This window comes from Amblyraja radiata, chromosome 5 (assembly GCF_010909765.2).
Source record: "Amblyraja radiata isolate CabotCenter1 chromosome 5, sAmbRad1.1.pri, whole genome shotgun sequence".
Lineage (NCBI taxonomy): Eukaryota > Metazoa > Chordata > Chondrichthyes > Rajiformes > Rajidae > Amblyraja > Amblyraja radiata.
The window spans coordinates 96,763,727-96,787,180 of record NC_045960.1 but is presented as its reverse complement, the minus strand read 5'-3'; the positions used below and the strand labels follow the sequence as shown (position 1 = coordinate 96,787,180).

The following is a 23,454-nucleotide window of genomic DNA, read 5'->3' as shown; positions in this document are numbered from 1 at the left end:
AGTTTTGGGACGATTTGGATAATCCCAAAATATTATTTTCATTAGCGAGAATGTTGATCATGAGTTTTGATCTCTTGATTTTGTGGTTTGGGATTTTTGTAAGTTGTCAAACTTATTTGCGTTGATTCACTTGCAACGTCAGCTTTTGATGCAAAGGAGCAATTCTGCTTTGTACCCATTGGAGCATTTATTGAAACAAAATTTATGTTGGGTCTTTGAGACTTTGCCCAAGTGAGCGTAGTCAGCATTGTAGAGTGATATGACAACAAAAGTTAGTTGCCTTTGGAATAAAATGAGGATGAATGCAGGGAGCTGTGAGAATTATTAGAGTTGGTGGAAGTGTTGAATTTTATATCGAGCTATTGGTTCACCCTAAGTACAAACCTTGAACCTCTTCCAAAGGAGTCAAACATATAAGTGCTGCTCAGGAGGACGTACATGTCAGAAGAAAGAATAGTTCAAGTTGCAAGATCTTCTCCAAGCGTAGGTTCACGAGATTGATCCCTGGGATGGCGGGACTGTCATGTGAGGAAAGATTGAAAAGACTAGGCTCGCTGAGGCCTAATGGCGGAGCTGGCGGCCTCCAACTGGGACCGACCTCGAGGCTCCGGAGGCAGAGCCAGCCTGGACTTACCAGCGCGAGGCTGGCCGGCTTTAGGGCTGAGGCGGCAGCGGTCCGACTCGGAGCTGAGGTGGCGTTCCGGCGTTCGGCGGCGGCCCGACTCGGAGCTGAGGCGGCGTTCCGGCGGCGGCCCGACTCGGAGCTGAGGCGTCGGCCCGACTTCGGAGGTTTGGCCGCGGGCCAGTGGACGACATCGTCGGGAGCTCGCAGGTCACAGGTTGGTGACCTGTTTTTCCGGAGCTCCTGCAACAACAGCTTCGTCCGCTGGACTGGAAGGTGGCAGCTTCAGCAGCTTCAACCACCCCGGGCCGCGGAGTTTGAACGGTTGAGCCGCGGCACTTACTTACCATCACCCGGTGGGGTCACAACATCGGAGGCCTGGATCACCTCAGCGCAGAGGGAGAGCAAGGAGGGAAGAGACAAAGATTTTAAGACTTTTGCCTTCCATCACAGTGAGGAGGTGTCTGGTGAACTCACTGTGGTGGATGTTAAATTTGTGTTTATTGTGTGTTTTGTTATTTTATTATATGTATGACTGCAAGGCAACAACATTTTGTTCAGACCGAAAGGTCTGAATGACATAATGGATACTTTGACTTTGACTTTGAGTTTAGAAGGATGAGGATGTTCCCGAGCTTACCGCGTTTCGCGAGTACCTGCCGTTAGTGTTACGAGCCGCTAAGAGATGTCCCCGAGCTCTGACGTACCCACTACGTTCATTTTCCGTGCATACCACGAGTTTTTTTTTTTTTTAATCTCGGGAGAGCACTTGAATGAACTCGTACAGTGGGACAGGGCCATTAGAATAAAAGGGAGGCCATTTAAGACTGAGGTGAGAAAAAACTTTTTCACCCAGAGAGTTGTGAATTTGTGGAATTCCCTGCCACCGAGGGCAGTGGAGGCCAAATCACTGGATGGATTTAAGAGAGAGTTAGATAGAGCTCTAGGGGCTAGTGGAATCAAGGGATATGGGGAGAAGGCAGGCACGGGTTATTGATTGGGGACGATCAGCCATGATCCCAATGAATGGCGGTGCTGGCTCGAAGGGCCGAGTGGCTTCCTCCTGCACCTATTTTCTGTGTTTCTATGTTTCTATGACTCAAAAACAAAGTCATGGCGGAACCTTGTTTTTGCTATCCTGCTCTGTCGGTTAGAAAGCTGGCAGGCCTTGAACAAAGGAGCAGGAGGAACAAGAAGAGTCAGCCAAAGGTGTACAAATAATGAATGGAGGAGACTGGAGACTGTGCTGGAGCGATGCAGTAGAGTCAGCACTGAGCAGCAGAACAATTCAAGAGCTTGTGAGAAAGTGACAGCTATGACTGAGCCCAGGAGGAAAGACTCTCATTTATGCCTTAGCCTCCAATACATCACAAAATACCATTGGAAATGTTGTCGCAGTTATAATGCAGAAAATTCCACAACACATTTATGCACAACAAACTCCTCTAATCACCCATGTGCTGTGGGAGTTTAGTTGGGTTTAGCTTCGTTTCGGAGGTACAGCATGGGACCAGGCCCTTCTTCCCATAAAGTCCATGCCAACCATCGATCACTAGTTCTATATTATCCCACTTTCTCATCCGCTCCCCTACACATTAGAGAGAAATTTCAGAGGCCAATTAAAATCCAGCCCCACACATCTTCGAAATGTGGAGGGAAACCAGAGCACCCAGAGGAAACCCATGCGGTCACAAGAACATGCAAACTCTACACAGAGTTTGGAAACGCCACCCGAGGTCAGGATTGAACCGAGGTCTTTGGAGCTGTGGGCAGCGGCTCTACCATCTACGCCACTGTGCCACCCTCATTTGCCAATTACTGTTGAATCGAGCATCAGGAGAGGCCAGTCCCCAGCATCATTGGTAACAGCTGGGTCCAATTGGCAGACATTAGATTTCCCAACTGAAACTCATAAGCCTACAGCATATAAAACACAGACGCCCCCCAGCTGGCACCTCTCTGTGAACCCCTCATGCAACGTTGAGGAAAACTGAGACAAACTACCAGCACCACTGTGTGGTCAAGACTGAGCTGTCGGGAAGGCGCCCAAGACAGTCAGTCACTCTACTGGGGCTAAGACAGAGTAGCCAAGGCAAACCTGAGATGCCAGTGCCGCTTCCTGCCCATGGACAACGGGGGACTGTGTCCACACACAGAGGCAAAGACTTAGCCGCCAGCATAATCCTGAGACCACAGGGTGCTGCCTCTTCTAGCCCATAGCTGAGCTGCCAGGATAAGCCTGAGACTGCCAGACCTTCTTCTTGAGGCAAGGGTGAACTGCAGGGGAAAGCCTGAGATTGCTGCACTGCCTCCTTCGAGACTAGGACTGAGCTGCCGGGATAAGCCCAAGATCGCCAGAGCCCCTCATGCACCATGACGATGAGGGACAGCACCTCCATGTCTTGCCTTGAAACATAGAAAATAGGTGCAGGAGGCCTATTCGAGCCAGCACCGCCATTCATTGTGATCATGGCTGATCGTCCCCAATCAAAAACCCATAGAAACATAGAAGATTTAACATGCCACGAGAGTTCACCCTACTGCGAATGTCGATGTGGTCACTGCCCAACCCAGTGTCATCCCTTACGCCACAACACAAAAACAGATTACAGTTAAATTATAGGTCGCATTTTTAAGAAGGAGGCAGTGAAAAAAATAAGTCATTAGTGCAAAACCATAATAGAAAAAAAACAAATGCATGGTGTTCAAGAAGGAGGCCAGAATGTTCTGTTGTCAAGGTAGGATTAGGGTTGTGCAGGTTGGTTTAAGAACCTGATAGTCGTAGGAAAGTTGCTGTTCCTGAACCTGATTGTGTGGGACCTCTGGCTTTCTGTACCTCCTGCCCGATGGTAGCAGTGAGAAGAGGGCAAGGCCCAGATAATTTTAGAGTTTACATTTTAAAGTTACTGTGCAGAAACAGGCCCTTCAGCCCACCGAGTCTGCGCTGACCATTGACACTATTGACCCCTGTACATGAGCACTATACTACACACTAGCAACAATTTACAATTTTTACCAAAGCCAAATTGACCTACAAACCAGTACATACTTGGGGTGTGGGAGGAAATCGGAGCAGCTGGAAAAAACCCACACGGTCACATGGAAAACGTAGAATCTCTGTACAGCCAGCACCCACAGTTAGGATTGAACCCAGGTCTCTGGCATTGTAAGGCAACAAATCTACTGCTGCGGCACAAATGAGCCCTGATGATAGATGCCACCTTCTTGAGGCAGTGCCTCATGTAATGGCTTTCAATAGTGGGGAGGGTTTGAAGCCTTGATGGACCGGGCTGAGTCCACCAATCTTTGCAGCCTCTTGAGATCATGTGTGTTGGAATTGCCGTATCAGTCGTATTGGACACAGAAATTGGGGAGAAGGCAGGAAAATGGGATTAGGTGGCAGAGATTAGCCATGACTGAATGGTAGAGTCAACTCGATGGGCCGAATGGCCTATAACTTGTGAACTTGTGAAATGGCGAGCTTCTGACAGAGGGAGCTCAGAGTTATGGTAAATCTGACAGAAAGATAATAATTATATACAAGGCTTTCTGTACCAATTAAAATATCCCCACTTAGAGTTACTGTGTATAATAAGAGTGACAACACCCTCAGAAGCCGTTTATTGCCTCTAAAGAGCTTTTGAAACACCCTGTAGCCATGAGAGGTATGATTTGCACGTTCTTCTCGCATTCCTCACCGGCACTAACAGACGAGTGAATAATTTGAAAGCAGTATTGTACTGGAGAATTGCAACAGTAAATTCTCAAAGGCAGGGTGAATATTAGCTGGGGGACAAATCGGGGGGGAGGGGGGGGGGGGGTTATCGCTGATGGAACCATCGGAACCATCAGAGATACAGCATGAAAACCCCTCAGTCCAACCAGTTTGTATCGACCAGTCAACATTGAACACAAAAAGATACAACACAGGAACATCCCCATTGGCCCACAATGTCTGTCCCAGAATGGCGGTGTGGGGGTAGAACTGCTGCCTTAAGGGCCAGTCCCTCGAGCATGCGACCTGCATGCGTCGAACGCGACCAAACCGGAAGCGGGGTCCGCGCGGAGGTCGAGACGCTGCGTACGCCCGTCGAGGCGGTGCGTACGGCGTCGAGGCGGCTGTGGGCCGGCAGGCCGTTGCCGCGCGGAATTTTTGAACACGCTCAGTTTTTCGGAGCCCCGCGCGATGTCGGGACCAGCTCCGCACAACTCCATATGGCTCCGGCGATCGAAGTGGGACTGGCCCCGCCAGGCCGTACAGCTCAAGCGATCACGTTAGGTCGCGCTTGCCGCATGGAGTCGCATGCTGGTGGGACAGGCCCGTTACATGGCCAGATAGCCGGGTTCGATCCTGACTACGGGTGCTTGTCAGGAAGGAGTTTGTACGTTCTTCCATGAGCGGCGTGGGTTTTCTCCGAGATCTTCGGTTTCCTCCCACACTCCAAAGGCGTACAGGTTTGTCAGTCTATTGGCTTGGTATGAATGTACAATTGTCCCTAGTATGTGTAGGGTAGTGTTAATGTACGGGGATCGCTGGCCGGTGCAGACTCGGTGGGCTGAAGGGCCTGTTTCCACGCTGTATCTCTAAAATAAACTAATACCAAGATAAGCTAATCTCATCTGCCTGACATGACCCATATCCCTCCATTCCCTGCATATCCTTGTGTTATTCTAAAAGCTTCTTAAACGCCAGTATCGTGTCTGCTTCCACCACCCCTGGCAGCACGATTCAGGCATCTACCAGCCTCTGTGTACAAAGCAAGCCGCAAAAATCTCCTTTAAACCTTGCCCCTCTCACCTTGTAGCCATGCCTTCTGGACCCTTCGCCCCACCGAGTCCGTACCAACCAGTGATTCCTGCACGCTAACACTATCCCACACACTAGGGACAATTTACAACTTTACCAAAGCCATTTAGCCTACAAACCTGCACGTCTTTGGAGTGTGGGGGAGGATACCAGAACACTTGGGGGAAACCCAAGCAGGTGACGGGGAGAACATACAAACTCAGTACAGACAGCACCTATAGTCAGGATGGAACCCGGGTCTCTAACACTGGAATGCCCCTGTCCCACTTAGGAAACCTGAACGGAAACCTCTGGAGACTTTGCGCCCCACCCGAGGTTGCAGGTGGTTGCCGGAGTTTGCAGGTAGTGGAAGCAGGTAGGGAGATTGACAAAAACCTCCGGGGAACCGCACGGAAACTTTGGGTGGGGTGCAAAGTCTCCAGAGGTTTCCGTTCAGGGGCATAATAAGGCCGTCACTTCTGTCAACGTTTCTCTTCCTAACACACTAACGGCTCTATGCATAATATTCAGTGATATGTCTCTCATCAAAGATGAAAACTTCATCGCTTTCCGTGTTCCATTTGCTTACCTTTATTTCTTCATTCATTATTGTTGGTATGTGGCTGGTACTGACAAGGCCAGCATTTATCGCCCATCCTTAATTGTCTTTAAGGAGGCGGTGGTGAGATGTTTTCTTGAACCATTGCAATCCATCCAACTCCAAAAATTATTGAACACACTGCACAATTTCCTATTAAATAGTGGAATTGGACACGACTCATATTATCAGCACACTGCTTAGCCTAATTGGTTGCATAAATCAGAAATAATATGGTAATCCTATAAATGGGTTCAAATGCCACTGACAAATGTAATGCAAAAACACTTTGATTTCTCACGTTTCCAGCCCAATACTGTTGTCTCAGCATCAGGAATTAAAACTCAGCTCATTAAACAAAATATAGTTACAATAAAGTAACACACAATCGCCTAATAAATGGGAGAAGTTCAGGCTTGTTGGAGCAGTTTAGGTTTGGAGTTTTTTTTTAGTTTAGTTTTGAGATACAGCGTGGAAACAGGCCCTTTGGCCCACCGAGTCCATGCCACCCCAGCGATCCCCGTACACTAGCACTATCCTACACACTAGGGACAATTTATAATTGTTACAGAAGCCAAATTAACCTACAAACCTGTACATCTTTGAAGTGTGGGGGGAAACTGGAGCACCTGGGGAAAACCCATGCAGTCACAGGGGGAACGTACAGACAGCATAGGTACCCGTAGTCAGGATCGAACCTGGGTCTCTGGAACTGTAAAGGGCCTGTCCCACCAGCATGCGACTGCAAGCCGCGACCTAACGTTGTCGCTTGAGCCGTACGGCCTCGCGGGGCCGGTCCCACTTCGATCGCCAGAGCCGTATGGAGATGTGCGGGGCTGGTCCCAACATCGCGCGGGGCTCCGAAAAACTGTCCAAAAATTCCACGCGACAACGGCCTGTTGGCCCGCAGCCACATTGAGGCCGTACACAGCGCCTCGACGGGCGTACGCAGCATCTTGACGGCGTACACCTAGCGCTTGGCGTTGCGCGATGACGTCACCGCCCGGCGTGCCGTTGCATGATGACGTAACCGCCCGTCGCCGTGCGACGTCCAAATTCAGTCGGCCCGCGACCTGCCCAGCTGATTGGTGAGTATGATATCAGGACCAGCCCCGCACAACTCCAGACAGCTCCGCGGTTGGAAGTGGGACCGGCCCCGTGAGGCCGTACGCCTCGAGCCACCACGTTTGGTCGCGCTAGACGCATGCAATCGCATGCTGGTGGGACAGGCCCTTTAGGCAGCAACTCCACCGCTGCGCCACCATTGGGTTTAGATTTATTATTGTCATGCATGCTATCCAATCAGATCAGATAACATTGTACATAAAAACAATCAAGCCAAACTTGAGTGCAATAGATGGAGCAAAGGAAAAGATGCAGAGTGCAGAATATAGTTCTCAGCATTGTAGCGCATCAGTTCCATGGACAAATGCTAATGTGTGTAACAGGGTAGGGGTGAATCGGACAGTTCCCTGGTTTATGGAAGGATCATTCAGACACCTGATAACAGAGGGAGGGGGGTGGGGGCAAACTGTTTTTGCTAATCTGATGCCGCATTTTTTCAAGCTTTTTCTCCGATTTTTCGCGACGCTTTCTGATGAAGTCAGTCACGCGGCACCAAACAGCCCCGGTGAGTACTTTTAAATCCGTCCCGTCTTTCAAAATGACTTTTTCGCGATTTTAGCGGGAGCGGAGCTCAATGCTGCGTCTTTACAGCTCCATGACGCCACCGGAAGTCCTTTCAAGCTTTTCTATCTTTTGCAGGACAGAAGCAGGGGGAAAAGGGAATGTGTAAGAAGGAACTGCAGATGCTGGCTTAAACTGAAGAAAGACACAAAAAGCTGGAGCAACTCAGGCAACATCTCTGGAGAGAAGGAATGGGTGATGTTTCAGGTCGAGACCCTTCTTCAGACTTGTTAGAGATAAGGGAAACGAGAGATATAGACGGTGATGTGGAGAGATAAAGAACAATGAATGAAAGATATGCAAAAAAGTAATGATGACAAAGGAAACAGGCCATTGTTAGCTGTTTGTAGGGTGAAAATGTGAAGCTAGTGCGACTTGGGTGAGGGAGGGATAGAGAGAGAGGGAATGCCAGGGGAATGCCTGAAGTGAGAGAAATCGATATTCATACCATTGGGCTGTAAGCTGCCCAATGCTGTTCATCCAATGTGTGTTTAGCCTCACTCTGACAATGGAGGAGACTGAGGACAGAAAGGTCTGTGTAGGAATGGGAAGGAGAATTCAAGTGTCCAGACTGGTTCTCAACCGTTTCCACTTTGGTACTATTGACGGTGATTGGGACATGTACTCCACAGTGCTTCCTGAAGTAGATAACTAGCTCCTTTGTCTTACTGACATTGAGGGAGAGGTTATTGTCCTGACACCATGTTACTAAGTTCTCTATCTACTTCCCGTACTCAGTCTCGTCATTGCTCATAACCTGACCACATCACTGATGTCATCTGCAAACTTATTGGTGAAGTTAGAAAGTTAATTGCGCGTCCAATGATGAGTGCATCGGGAGTGTCGTAGGGAACTGAGAACGCATCCGTGCGGGGCATCGGGTATGAGATTACTGTGGAGGAGGCGTTGCAATCTCTCCACACTGATTGTCGTCTGTGGGTCAGAAGGTTAAAGATCCAGTGGCGGAGGTGGGTACTAATCCCCAGAACCAGAAGCTTGGAAATTAGTTTGGATGAGATTAGGGTGTTGAAGTCAGAGCTATAGTTGATAAATAGGAGTCTATCGTCAGAGTCCTTGTTCAACACCACCTATGTGTTCCAGAGATGAGTTTAGGGCAGTTCTAATTTCCCAAACCCCATCTTTTCTTTTCTGGATATTATTTTCTTGTGTTACTGTCAGGGGTTATGGAGAGAAAGCAGGAGAATGGGGTTGAGAGAGAGAGATAGATCAGCCATGATTGAATGGTGGAGTAGACTTGATGGGCCAAATAACCTGATTCTACTCCTATAATTTATGACATTATTGCTACGGCAAGAAAAATTGTAACAAGTCATTTACAAAAATATTTAAGTTCAGTTTTCCACCGTGATCTAAAAAGACCTTTATTCATTTGATATCATGTTTTCAATAAACCTTTTAATGTACATTTAATTTTGTTAGGGCAAATATCCCATCTTCACATACTTAATTTGATTGGACTGCCCAGAAAAAAAAACATAAATGGGAAAGAAAAAGAAGAAATACACATCCATAATCTGAAAGTTGTCAGTTGGGCTGGTGTTGTATACAGATTTAACAGCTTCTTCGATGTGACACTACTGCGAGTGGATGTGTCAGGAGAAGAGTCCATGATGATTTTCAACACTTAATAAAAACCTGCTCAGTTTCATTGGTACAAACATACTTCCAAATAGACTTCTCTAAATGTAACACAACAAGTTAAACCCAATTTTGTGTTATTGATGGCTGTGCTTAATTGAAACAGATTATCCTCTGCCTGAGATCAATGTGGACTAGGAGACTGGCTCTCGGGACATCAGTGTAAACCAGGACCTCTCTTTACCCAAGTAGTCGGCTGCAGCAAATGAATGGCTTTGGGATCTGGTGAGACCCTGTCCCACTGCCTCGCTGGCTGTCAAAACTATCACCGGTACTGAATGCTTGTCAACGGCTCTGAAATTTGAACCGAGGAATGGTTAAAACAAAATCTAAATAACGATAAAAAACATATTTTGCAGCAAAATTAAATATGTAACATTAGAAAACATACACACACCTCAACAACTTTAAATATCTTAAACTGACTTAAATAAATTAAATAAAAAGCTTAAATCACTGTTTCTGCCAGTGGCTGAGTTTTCTCTATCATGTTAAAAGCATCACTGAACTCACAAAGGTCTAACCTGGTGTAAATGCAATAGGCACATCACTCAGCAGAGAGCTGTGCAAATTGGTGCTGCATTGGTGGATTCCACAAGGTGCACATTGGTGTAGAGTGGGTCTTCTGCAAATGGCAATCTGCTGAAAATTGTAGCCTCTGCTCGGGAATAGACCAGAACAAGACGGAAACAAAATTAATTTATTTTTAGTGATGCAGTGCTGAAACAGTCGCTTCGGCCCACCGGGTCTGCGCTGACCAGCGATAATCCTGCACACTAGCAATATCTTCCACAACAGGGTCAATTTACAATTTTACTGAAGCTAAAACGGCACGTATTTGGCATGTGGGAGGAAACTGGAGCACCCGGAGAAAACCCACACGGTCACAGGGAGAACATACAAACTCTGTACAGACAGCACCCGCAGTCAGGATCGAGCATGGGTCTCTGGCGCTGCAAATGGGCTGTCCCACTTGGGTGACCTAATCCGCGGGTTCTGGCGAGTTTGCCCTCGACTCATACTCGCAGCATGGTCGACACGAGGTCGTAGGAGGTCTTTGTAACTCCTTCATGCTCGAGAGTAGTCCCCGCGTACTCGAGGCCTCAGCTAGGTCACGGCATATTATTCAACATGTTGAAAAATGCTCACGAGTAAAAAAAGGTCATCATGGAAAAAATCGATACTTTTTTTATTTGTAGGTTTAGTCGTAGTAGGTCGGCATGTTATTCATAGGTAATCAAGGGTAGTCGAAGGTAGTCGTAGATAGTCTTCATCATAGTCGAAGGGAGGTCGAAGGGAGGTCGAAGGAGATCGAAGGAGGTCGTCTTCACTCTCCACTATTCGGTGTCCAATTTTCCTGAAGTTAGTCGTAGCTAGTCATAGCTAGTCGAAGCTAGTCTTCAACATAGTCGAAGGAGGTTGAAGGTGGTCTTCAACATAGTCGAAGGAGGTCTTCAACATGTCATTTTTTCAAACTCTCCTAAACTCTTCTAAACTCGCCAATTAGGTCGCCCAAGTGGGACAGCCCCTTAAGGCAGCAACTCTACTGCTTTGCCACTCCTACGATATGTGATCTATGCTAATATTTGTGTTCCACATTAAACACATCCATCCCACCTCAGCAGAACATATGTTTCCCCTCACACTTATTTAGCTTTCCTTTACACGTTCAGTGTTCAAGTGAATCACTCTGTGTGATCGTGAACCCTACATTTTCACCACCCTTGCTTGCTTGCAGGTAGGTGGGTAAGCAAGGCCGTTGTAAATAGCACATTCATTGTCAATACAGGAGCGAGCCTAATAGCTTTCAGTATAAAGTACACAGTATCAAGTAAATGCAGCAAGCAGGAATACAGCAGGCTTCAACAAAAAGAGAGATGTGTGAGGTTGCGTTTGACAAAGATTGATGACAATCAATACGATATCACTCATTCTGTCCCATGGATCTTAATCTGGGGATGGGCACGATTGTCACGGGTTTATGCCAAGCATGCCACAAAGTGACAGCTTTCAGGTCCAGTTTCCATTCTATTTGCTGATCTTGGAGTGGTCATAGAGTCATAGAGTGAAACAGCGAGGAAACTAACCTTCGGCCCAACTCGACCAACATGTCCCATCTACACTAGTCCCACCTGCAAGCGTTTGGCCCATATCCCGCGAAACATGTACTATCCATGGTGAACCTTTGGGGCTCTGCAGTAGACCTCAGCTGACCTAGAGAGGAAGGAACATCCAATAAGGTATCAGTTCCTTCAGTGAATTCTTGTAATCTGAGGAATGAATGTGAATGTTTCAGAAAATATTGAATTCCTGATCGTTAGTTCTCCTTTGAATTTCTAAGATATATTCCCGAGAGTTTGCAATGCATCAGCTGCTCATCACATTTCCTATATTCCCACATTCCTAAACAATTACCAAATTAGCAAAACACCTCACTGGCTGTAATGCACTTTGAGACATCTTGAAGTCCTGAAAGATGCTATGGAGTCATAAAGTCAGAGTGTCATATGCGTACAGTGTGGATACAGGCCCTTTTCACCCCACATGCTGACCAAGGTGCCCCATTTACACTCATCCCATCTGCCTTCATTTGGCCCATATCCTTCGAAACCTTTCCTATCCATGCACCTCTCCAAATGTCTTTTAAATATAGTTAATAGTTTCTGCCTCACCTACCTCCTGGAAAATGAATGATTGGGCTTAGTTACAGTATGCAAGTTGATGTTACAATAAAGCTTCATACATTGTTTCTGAGCAGAATGTGTGTATTAATTTGACCCGTTGCACTGCAAGATCTCAGGAACATATCTTAGATATTCAAAGGACAACTAACGACCAGGAATAAAATATTTTTTCAAATATTTGACTGGGTGATGCACTGATTGCACTACCATGATAATTAATGAACATATTGGGAGATGTCATTTCGTCAGCCTTTGTCAGCCCTTTGGACCTGTTCATTTTCTCACCCCTTGCCACTTTAACTGCTTCTGAACAGACGGTGGAAGGGTAACTTACCACAAATTGATATCTGTTTAAGACTATCAGTTTAGGGGAAAGAAAAGATACAAAGTGCTGGAGTAACTCAACAGGTTAGGCAGCATCGCTGGAGAACATGGATCGGTGACGTTTCTGGTCAGAACATTTCTTCAGACCACAGGATAGGAAAGGTTTAGAGGGATTTGCGACAATTGTGGGTAAAAGAAAGGGTCTAGCTTAGATGGAGCATCTTGGCTGACATGGTAGTCGGGGGAAGGGATTGTTTCCAAATTGTATGACAGCTGCGGGCGGCGGCGCTGAACTTTTCACCGGGAGCCTGGGATCTCGCGAAACAAGATCGCCAGTGGTGAAGTTCCATCGAGTTTGTGCATCCTTCCTGTCAGCTTCGGAAGCCACGGTCTCCAGTTAGGAAGCGGCCGCTCCAGGTGCCCCAAGCCGCTGAGAGGATTCTCCCGAAGCCGGAGCACCATCACCCGGCGGAGAAGGGCCTGAAACATCGGGCCCCGTAGCGGCCACTGCGGAGGCCTCAATTCGCAGGCCGCAGAGGGAGAAGAGGAGGGAAGAGACAGTAACCCTAAGATTTTTGCCTCCACCACAGTGAGGAGGTGCTTGGAGGATACACTGTGGTGGTGTTAATTTGTGTTTATTGTTGTTTATTATTGTATGATTGTATGTATGACTGCAGGCACGAAATTTCGTTCAGACCGTAAGGTCTGAATGACAATAAAGGTATTCAATTCAATTCAATAGGTGGACAAGGGGATGGGGACTGGACTTTGTGCCTTCCCTCATAGTGGGGACCATTGTGGGGGGATGTTTTTTATGTTTATTGTTAATTTCTTTAATGTTGTGTCTTATCTTTATCTGTGTGCTGCATGGCAAGACAAATTTCACTACACCAATTGGTGTACATGACAAATAAATGTCCTTTGTCCTTTGTTCTTTTGTCCAACGACTATCTCACATTGCAAAGGTACAGATTATTCTAAGTATAAATAATGTTTCCATGTTGAAATGATCCACGATGTTTCACTGGAGCGGACACAGGCACATTTATGATATTGAGATGCAAAAGCAAGGTCAGAGAAGTTAGCTTAAAGGAAAGAGAGACAAATAAGGAAAGAGAGCTGGAAAGGTTTAGGACACGAATTCCAGTGCTCGGGACCGAGATAGCTGAAGGTTTGTGGAAAGAAGGTTTGCAGAGAGAAATGAAAGCTGCAGGTTTACATTGCTGGCACAACTGAATGAGCCGTCAAAGGCACTCCTCACTGAGGTTCAAAAGAACACAGGGAATAATTTTATATCCTGAGTTGCAGATCACTATTGATCTTTCTGGAATGCAACTTCACACGTCTCTCCTTTGAAGCTTGCTCTGATACTGCTGCACGGTTCTCACTGCTTCAGTGCTCCATCTGGAATATGTGACTTGCTAAATACAAGTTAACAACAATGCTTGGTGCTAGTGAACCTGCCCATTATGGATCTATGATGTTCCTCCTTTCAAAGGGCATCGAATGACCTTCCTCCTTTCCAGTTGCTGTCCTTCAGCCAATTGTTCTCCTCCTCCATTCTCTCTCTCTTCCTCACAGGCAATCCCTCAGGATCAAGCACGACCTCTTCCTTCCACTCCTCCTCTGTGGGTGCTGTTGTGACTGATCAGGCCAATATGGATACTGGAGACTTTTCCACAGAGGGGACATGAGGTAGTAGATGGGGGTGGGCAGGCCTGTGCATCCCTTAGTATGTAATGCAGGGATTGTGTATGCTCCTGATGCTTGGATCCGTGGTTCAAAACATCTTCCTGAAAGCTCCTTCTCCACTTAGAGTGGTCACGGGCCAGAGATCCTCAGCAGCCAGTGGGATTTCTGCAATTCCTCACGGACTCATAAGCACATCCTTAAATTATTTCTGCTCAAGTCAGAACTGCCATTGAACGAAATTATGACTAATTCCAATGCCAGCTCCATCCATCCACAGTATATTGGCTTTGAAATTGTAAAATACCCCTCGTCAACTTCATACACAGGGCAACTTGCAATGCCTGACCCGCCTCCTGAGGGCTCTTGGGACAACTGAGCCCCTACAAACTGAGATTGATAGGTTGGTAATCTCTTCCCAAATCAAAGCCTGCATGCAATTCCCCTAGTTAATCTCTTTGGAATAGCATTTTCCAGGAAGACCTGATTATGTAAGGACTTTATTTTACAATCTTTGATGGGGGTTTTTTGGATTGGGAGTGGCATGTTCATTAAATATCTCATTGTACTGTTCCTCAGATCAGAAACCTACCGCCAGATATCTCTCCATTCTACATCTTGCTTTCTTGGATTTCCGTAGCAATCTGCAGAATTCTACATTGCACTAACTACTGGAGGTGGTTCTGTTCTGAAAAGAGAATAGAGATTAAAGGTTGACATGATTAAACCACTGAAGGTATCAAGGGAACTGATAGGGTTGAGAGTGAGATTTAGTCACTCCTTTGATGCATCTAGAACATGATGGCCTAATCCTAAAATCAAAGCGAGACCTCTGGAGCTGTCAGCTTGGACAGCTGGTGGAATAAACTGATCGCAACTTTGCCGGGTGATTGGCTCGTGTTTGTCAAGCACTAATTGCCTCCAGCAAAGCCTGGAGTTGGTCTGAGTGACTCGCTGAGAAGGAGGGCTCGACACCAGATATTACAGCCCATGATCTCCCAACCATGAAACATAGAAACATAGAAAATAGGTGCAGGAGTAGGCCATTCGGCCTTTCGAGCCTGCACCGCCATTCAATATGCTCATGGCTGACCATCCAACTCAGTATCCTGTACCTGCCTTCTCTCCATATCCCCTGATCCCTTTAGCCACAAGGGCCACATCTAACTCCCTCTTAAATATAGCCAATGAACTGGCCTCAACTACCTTCTGTGGCAGAGAATTCCACAGATTCACCACTCTCTGTGTGAAAAATGTTTTCCTCATCTCGGTCCTAAAAGATTTACCCCTTATCCTTAAACTGTGACCCCTTGTTCTGGACTTCCCCAACATCGGGAACAATCTTCCTGCATCTAGCCTGTCCAACCCCTTAAGAATTTTGTAAGTTTCTATAAGATCCCCCCTCAATCTTCTAAATTCTAGCAAGTACAAGTCAAGTCTATCCATCTTTCTTCATATGAAAGTTCTGACATCCCAGGAATCAGTCTGGTGAACCTTCTCTGTACTCCCTCTATGGCAAGAATGTCTTTCCTCAGATTAGGAGACCAAAACTGTATGCAATACTCCAGGTGTGGTCTCACCAAGACCCTGTACAACTGCAGTAGAACCTCCCTGCTCCTATACTCAAATCAAATCATTTTGCTATGAACAGAGTGACACGAGGTTTTGTCCACCGAGCAGCGCTCAAAGTAATTGTTGATCTGTTACTCGAATGCAAATGACCTTAAAATAGGACCTTGAAGTCTCTTTGGAGCAACCCAAAACTGAAAAGGTGATTATACACAGCATAAAGTCATTTGGGAGATTGAATTGGATCAATGGGCTGTGTTTATCCACAAGAAAATCCATTTACACCAAAGCAATCCTGAATCGTTTTTTGTTGGCCAGACTGGTGTAAATTAAGTGGGTTCCTCTGGGTAGAGGCCAGTCTCTGATAAGACCCTGTGCTTCACCCAATGATTCCTCATAACCCCCGAAGGGCTTGTAATGAGATGACATGAGGTGAGGTAAAACCCATCTTCATGAGATCAGGAAAACATGCTTGACTCAATCAAGATTATATTCTTTACTCTTGCCCACTAAAGATTAGTCAACGGTCGCAAACTACCTTCTTGCATTGTAAAGACCTGCTGAGTTTCTCCAGCACTTTGTCTTTGATTCAAGATTCCAGCAAGCGCAGTTCCTGTGCCTCCATTGTCGTGATTGAGATCTGGATTATGGAGAGGTTGATAGTTCTGGACACTGGTTTTTGTATTTGGTAGATAATGTAAAGTGGTTTCTCCAGATATGTTCCTATCCAGAAACTTCAGTGGCTTCTTGCTGGCAGTTTTCCAGTCATGATTCTGATTTACACATTTCTCAAGCTCATCGTATTTGATTTGTAGATGGCAAAAGCATATCAACAGGAGGTAAGTTTACAGAAGTGCTGGAGTAACTGAGCGGGTCACGCAGCATCTCTGAAGAACATGGATAGGTGATGTTTTGGGTTGTAATCCTTCTCAATGAGAAGAGTCCTGACCCAAAACATCACCCTCTGAAGAAGGGTTCTGACCCGAAACATCACCTATCCATGATCTCCAGAGATGCTGCCTGACCCATTGAGTTACTCCAGCATTTTGTATTCTTTTTTGTAAACCAGCATTTGCAGTTCCTTATTTCTGCAGGAGGCAACTTTGGATTAGTTTAGAGATACAGCATGGAAGCAGGCGTCCGAGCCCAAGAGTTCACCCTGCAGATTGTGTTTTCCTCAAGATTCCAGTGTCTGCAGTTTCTTGTGTCTTGTGTCCCTGTTTGAAGCTGCTGGGACTGGAATGGACCCATTGTCAGAAATCCCACTAATTCATCGAGTATTCCTTCCAAATTCCACAACATACCCACACCCCTATCTCTGAGCAGGAGGACCCCAGTATCTGAAAGCTACTGAGGAACTCCAGACAGATTTTCTGTTACATTTTAGGGGATAATGGTTGTTAGTGAAACCAATGGCATGGTCCTGAACAGAGCCAGCTGTTGTATGGAATTGGTGCCTAAGGGAGAATTCTGATTTTTCCTTTTGTTGGCAAGCTATTTAACAAAAGACCCGTTGAAACCAGTTGTAATGAACAAAGAGCTCCCACATGTGGAGAGTATCAATCTTGTTACAGATACAAGATCGTGTTCCAATACGCAGATGACAACTGTGTTGTAGCTCTCTCAGTAAATCATCTGCAACAGATCCTGACTGCCTTCAACAGTGCATACACGAAACTTGGACTTACCATCCTCCTAATCTGAGGAAAGACATTCTTGCCATAGAGGGAGCACAGAGAATGTTCACCAGACTGATTCCTGGGATGGCAGGATTTTCATATGAAGAAAGACTGGATAGATTCGGTTTGTACTCGCTAGAATTTAGAAGATTGAGGGGGGATCTTATAGAAACTTACAACATTCTTAAGGGGTTGGACAGGCTAGATGCAGGAAGATAATTCCCGATGTTGGGGAAATCCAGAACAAGGAGTCACAATTTATGGATAAGACCCTGTGCTTCACCCAATGATTCCTCATAACCCCCGAAGGGCTTGTAATGAGATGACAAAAGAACTGGTCGTTGACTTGAGGAGGAAGAGGAGAGAGGAACCTGCTCCCTTGTACATCAAAGGAGACATGGTGGAGAGAGTCACCGGCTTTAAGTTCCTGGGAATAAACATCTCCCAGGAGCTCAAATGGCAAATGAACACCATCACTCTCGTGAAGAAGTCACATCAGCGGCTGTATTTCCTGAGGTCTCTGCGGAGAGCAAACGTCTCACAGCCGCTGCTGTTGTCCTTCTACCGATGCGCCGTGGAAAGTATCTTCTCCTATGGAATCCTGGTGTGGTTTGCCAGCTGTACTGTGGCTGAGAGGAGGGCGCTGCAGGGAATTATAAAAACTGCGCAGAGCATTACAAACGCCCAACTGCCCTCCTTGGATGACATATACAAGGCCCGATGCTTGCGCCGGGCCACAAATATCAAGAAGGACACATCCCACCCTGCCAACCACCTTTTTACTCTGCTACCCTCGGGGAGGCAATTCAGGTCTCTGAAGGCTCGCACCGGTAGACTTAAAAATAGTTTCTACCCATGTGCGATAAAAGAGCTAAATTCCAACAGAGAACACGGGGAAAGCAAAATATAATTCCAAGAAATGCCGCCAAATTCTTTTAAACTCTTTTACTTATTTATTATTTTACTAATAAGTGTACATATGTGTTAATGGTTGTCGTGTTTGTATTTTTTTTTAACCGGAGGAGATGTAATGGAATTTCGTTGCACAGTTTGTGCAATGACAATAAACGTATTCATTCATTCATTCATTCATTCACATGAGGTGAGGTAAAGAGTCTTTCAAAATCGTGACATTCGAACAGACACCAAAATGTTAGTGTACAAGGCAGTGGTGATTCCAACGCTCCAGTATGCATCAGAAACCTGGACACCATACCAACGCCATCTGAAAACACCTGGAAAGTTCCATCAACGATGTCTTTGAAGCACCTTAAATATCAGTTGTGAAGACAGAAGAACCAACGTCAGCGTGCTGAATGAAACAAAAACATCTAGCATCGAAGCCTTCATCATCAAGAACCAACTAAGATGGGTCGGTCATATTGTTCGGATGGAAGACGAGTGTCTTCCAAAACAAACCTTCTACTCCCAGCTTAAAGAAGACAAAAGGAATAGAGGCAGACGAAAAAGAAGAGATTTAAAGATGCCTTAAAAGCCAGCAAGAAGAAATGTGAAATCGACATCGACAATTGGGAAACCGATGCCAAGGACGGGAAACTCTGGTGAACCATCATCCAAGAAGGAACAGCGACCTTCGAAGCCAAGAGATGCGCAGAATTAGAAGAAAAGAGAAGAAAACGGAAAGCAGTAACAACCAAAGCCCGATCTGCCATCTGGAATTATCTGTCCTGAATGTCGAAGCTTTCAAAGCCAGGATTGGACTCATAAGTCACCTGAGAGTCCATAAAAACAACAGAATGTAAAAACAACAGAATGTAGACCGTCATCCTCGACCTCGAGGGATAGCCATGACGACCCTGATGGTTGGAACTAAAGCAATAAGAGAGACATGATTTTGGATAGTACCACCAACCAATAGAAAGACAAGGGAGGTACTATCCGATCCGTGGGAAAGTTTACCCAGTAGTGAAGTTTAGTTTAGTTTATTGTCACCTGTACCAAGGTACAGTGAAAAGTTTTGTTGTTGCTTGCTACAGAATGGAATGGAATACTTTATTGTTACATGTGACAAGGCTGCCGGAGGTGATAGTGAATGCTGGCGCGTTTGGCTGTCACTGCTCTCTCTCCAAATTGTGTATTATTGCTGTATATGTTGTTTTTGTTTCATGCTTGTTTTAACTGTAAGGTGTCCTTGAGAGTCCTGAAAGGCGCCCATAAATAAAATTATTATTATTATTAAGACACAGTGAAATTCTTTGCTTGCATACTCAAGGCACGCAAATAGTCGCCAGATATGGTGCTGACGAAGTTACACATCCCCCCCCCCCCCCCCACAAGGCAGTCCTCCCACACAAGGTCCTCTATTGTTCTTCCCTCTCACAGTGGTTTCCCCACACACTCATCGACCTCTGACTGTGGGTCGACCCACGAGGCTGCACCAGCACTGCCGCTGAGGTTCCACCGCTGCCACTGAGCCCAATCAACAAAAAGACTACACATGATTACAATCGAGCCATCCACAGTATACAGATATAGGATGAAGGGAACAACATTTAGTGCAAGATAAAGTCCGGTAAAGTATGATGACACAAAGCTGGGTGGCAGTGTGAACTGTGAGGAGGATGCTATGAGAATGCAGGGTGACTTGGACAGATTGGGTGAGTGGGCAGATGCATGGCAGATGAAGTTTAATGTGGATAAATGTGAGGTTATCCACTTTGGTATCAAAAACAGGAAACAGAAAATGGGTGCAGGAGTAGGCCATTCGGCCCTTCGAGCCTGCACCGCCATTCAATATGATCATGGCTGATCATCCAAATCAACATCCCATACCTGGAAGGCAAATTACTATCTAAATGGTGTCAAGTTTGGAAAAGGGGAAGTACAACGGGATCTGGAGGTCCTTGTTCATCAGTCTATGAAAGTAAGCAGGCAGGTACAGCAGGCAGTGAAGAAAGCGAATGGCATGTTGGCCTTTAAAACAAGAGGAGTCGAGTATAGGAACAAAGAGGTCCTTCTGCAGTTGTCCATGGGCCTAGTGAGACCATACCTGGAGTATTGTGTGCAGTTTTGGTCCCCTAATTTGAGGAAGGACATTCTTGCTATTGAGGGAGTGCAGCATAGGTTTACAAGGTTAATTCCTGGGATGGCAGGACTGTCATATGCTGAGAGAACGGAGCGGCTGGGCTTGTACACTCTGGAGTTTAGAAGGATGAGAGGATATCTCATTGAAACATATAAGATTGTTAAGGGTTTGGACACTCCAGAGGCAGGAAACATGTTCCCGATGTTGGTGGAGTCCAGAACCAGGGGCCTCAGTTTAAGAATAAGGAGTAAGCCATTTAGAACAGAGACGAGGAAACACTTTTTCTCACAGAGAGTTATGAGTCTGTGGAATTCTCTGGAGGGCGGTGGAGGCTGGTTCTCTGGATACTTTCAAGAGAGAGCTAGATAAGGCTCTTAAAGATAACGGAGACAGGAAATATGGGGTGAAGGCTGGAACGGGGTACTGATTGGGGATGATCAGCCTTGTTCACATTGAATGGCGGTGTTGACTCGAAGGACCGAATGGCCTACTCCTGCACATATTGTCTATTGTCTATTCATTCAAAACAACACTTCAATTTGAAGTGGATGTCATTTGGGAAGACCAAGATTGGCATTTTTCTAGGTTTGCTTTCAAATCTCCAAGAAGTCAATAGTAGTTGACAAGGCACGACTGTAAGCCACTCCATGGGGAGGAAAGAATGGGTGAAGAGTTAGTGATATAAGTATTGGAGGAATGTATGGGATAATCAGATGACTAGGTATTGAGAGTGTGTCTCCTTCCTTGTTGTGGGAAGGTAGAATGTCATGAGGATGGACTTCCTGGAAGTCACCTGATGGAACACATCCAACACAAGGAAGTCACCTAATGCAACACATCTAACCAGTGATGCTAACTCTAGTTATATCTACTGCTTAAAGTGATGACAGGACAGAGAACATGTGTTTATATATAAACACAAAATGCTGGAGTAACTCAGTGGTTCAGACATCATCTCTGGAGAAAGGGAATAGGTGACGTTTCAGTTCGAGGCCCTTCATCAGACTGACCATCTTGACCTGAAACGTCACCTATTCCTTGTCTCCAGAGATGCTGCCTGACCTGCTGAGTTACCCCAGCATTTTGTATCTATCTCTGGTGTAACCCGGCATCTGCAGTTCCTTCTTACACATATGTTTATATATGCGAGGTTCAGTGTCTGACCTTTTGGGGTACAAAAGGGGCCAGTGATTGAAGCCTCGTCTGGGGTGTGAAACGTGCTTAGACCAGAGGAGAAAGGCGATGCATTCACATCATTCACAGGCATTTCTATTTGCATCTGAACTCTTAGTGCTTGCTGAATCCCCAGAAGGAGTCAAACCCACATCATCGGGTGTAGGAAGGAACTGCAGATGCTGGTTTAAACCGAAGATAGACACAAAATGCTGGAGTAGTTCAAGTTCAAGTGAGTTTATTGTCATGTGTCCCTGTATAGGACAATGAAATTCTTGCTTTGCTTAAGCACACAGAAAATAGTAGGCATTTACTACAAAACAGATAAATGTGTCCATATACCATGATATAAATATATACACACATGAATAAATAAACTGGTAGTGCAAATAACAGAAAGTGGTTGCTAATAATCAGAGTTTTGTCCGAGCCAGGTTTAATAGCCTGATGGCTGAGGGGAAGTAGCTATTCCTGAACCTGGTTGTTGCAGTCTTCAGGCTCCTGTACCTTCTACCTGAAGGTAGCAGGGAGATGAGTGTATGGCCAGGATGGCGTGGGTCTTTGATGATACTGCCAGCCTTTTTAAGGCAGCGACTGTGATAAATCCCCTCGATGGAAGGAAGGTCAGAGCCGATGATGGACTGGGCAGTGTTTACTACTTTTTGTAGTCTTTTCCTCTCCAGGGTGCTCAAATTGCCGAACCAAGCCACGATGCAACCGGTCAGCATGCTCTCGACTGTGCACCTGTAGAAGTTAGAGAGAGTCTTCCTTGACAATCCGACTCTCCGTAATCTTCTCAGGAAGTAGAGGCGCTGATGAGCAAAGTAACTCAGCGGGACAGACAGCATCTCTGGAGAGAAGGAATGGGTGACGTTTCAGGTCGAGACCCTTCTTCAGACCTTTCTTCTGAAGAAGGGTCTCGACCCGAAACGTCACCCATTCCTTCTCTTCAGAAACGCTGCCTGTTCCACTGAGCTACTCCAGCATTTTGGGCCACATCACAAAGTACCTGATCACCTGGCACCTCCCTGTATGGCTGGGAGTAAATACACTTTCTGTGCAATCAAAGCAACTGCTAAAAAAGTATGTTTAGGACAAAGTCTGTTCTTAGGCACTGACCTAACAATTAGAAACACAAAATGCAGAATGTAACTGTAGTACAAGGCTTCGTTAAAGTCTGATATTTTAAACAGGTTCATTGCAAAGAAAGAACTGATTCTTGGATAATATTTTGTATGACCCCAGGACTACCCTAAAGTGCCTTCCAGGTAGATCCAGTATTTTAGAATGCTACTCATTTAGTGTACAACATAATTTAAAACCCCATCATTCAACCAAGCATGCAGTCACCTCTCCTGTTTCACCTCATTGTAGCTGAGGCACAAAATTTGTTTTACAATGTTCATCTGAAGTCTTCTGTATATTTTCCGCTGTTAAATACACAATAGAATCTGTAAATATTTGTTGCTCAAAAATGTGTCCAAATTGCTTCCCACACTCATTGATTGCATCCCACAGTCTGGCAGATGGTTGATCCAAATGTGGCGTCGGAATCCGTCATGCCCATTAGTGAAGTGTGAAGGGAGGCATGGTCTTGGCACTGTGGTGGTGAGTAGAGTATGTACCACTGACCGATGGTTGTGAGATGGCTGTCAGGATCCGCCCTCTCAGGATGGGACTTCCAAAGACTCACAATCCTCTGAGAGAGAAAGACAATTCTTAAACGTAATTTTTAAATGGTCTCCCCTCGTTTCACGATTGTTCCACAAGACAAGTCATCCTCTTCAGCTCCGTCCTGTCAAGACGCCTCAGGATGTTACCTGTTCCATTCAGGTCAGTTTCATACAGGGGACACACACGCGCACACGCGCACGCGCACGCGCACACACACACACACACACACACACACACACACACACACACACACACACACACACAC

General features: G+C 45.9%; 1 long non-coding RNA gene across 1 annotated transcript; it reads left to right on the top strand.

Annotated features, from left to right (window-relative positions):
- Window positions 1-6,599: 6,599 nt before the first annotated feature.
- On the top strand, window positions 6,600-18,590 carry LOC116972865. Its single transcript, XR_004411933.1, has 3 exons — window positions 6,600-6,613; window positions 13,427-13,430; window positions 18,410-18,590. It is a non-coding gene; the product is annotated as an uncharacterized LOC116972865 (long non-coding RNA).
- The last annotated feature ends 4,864 nt before the right edge of the window (window positions 18,591-23,454 follow it).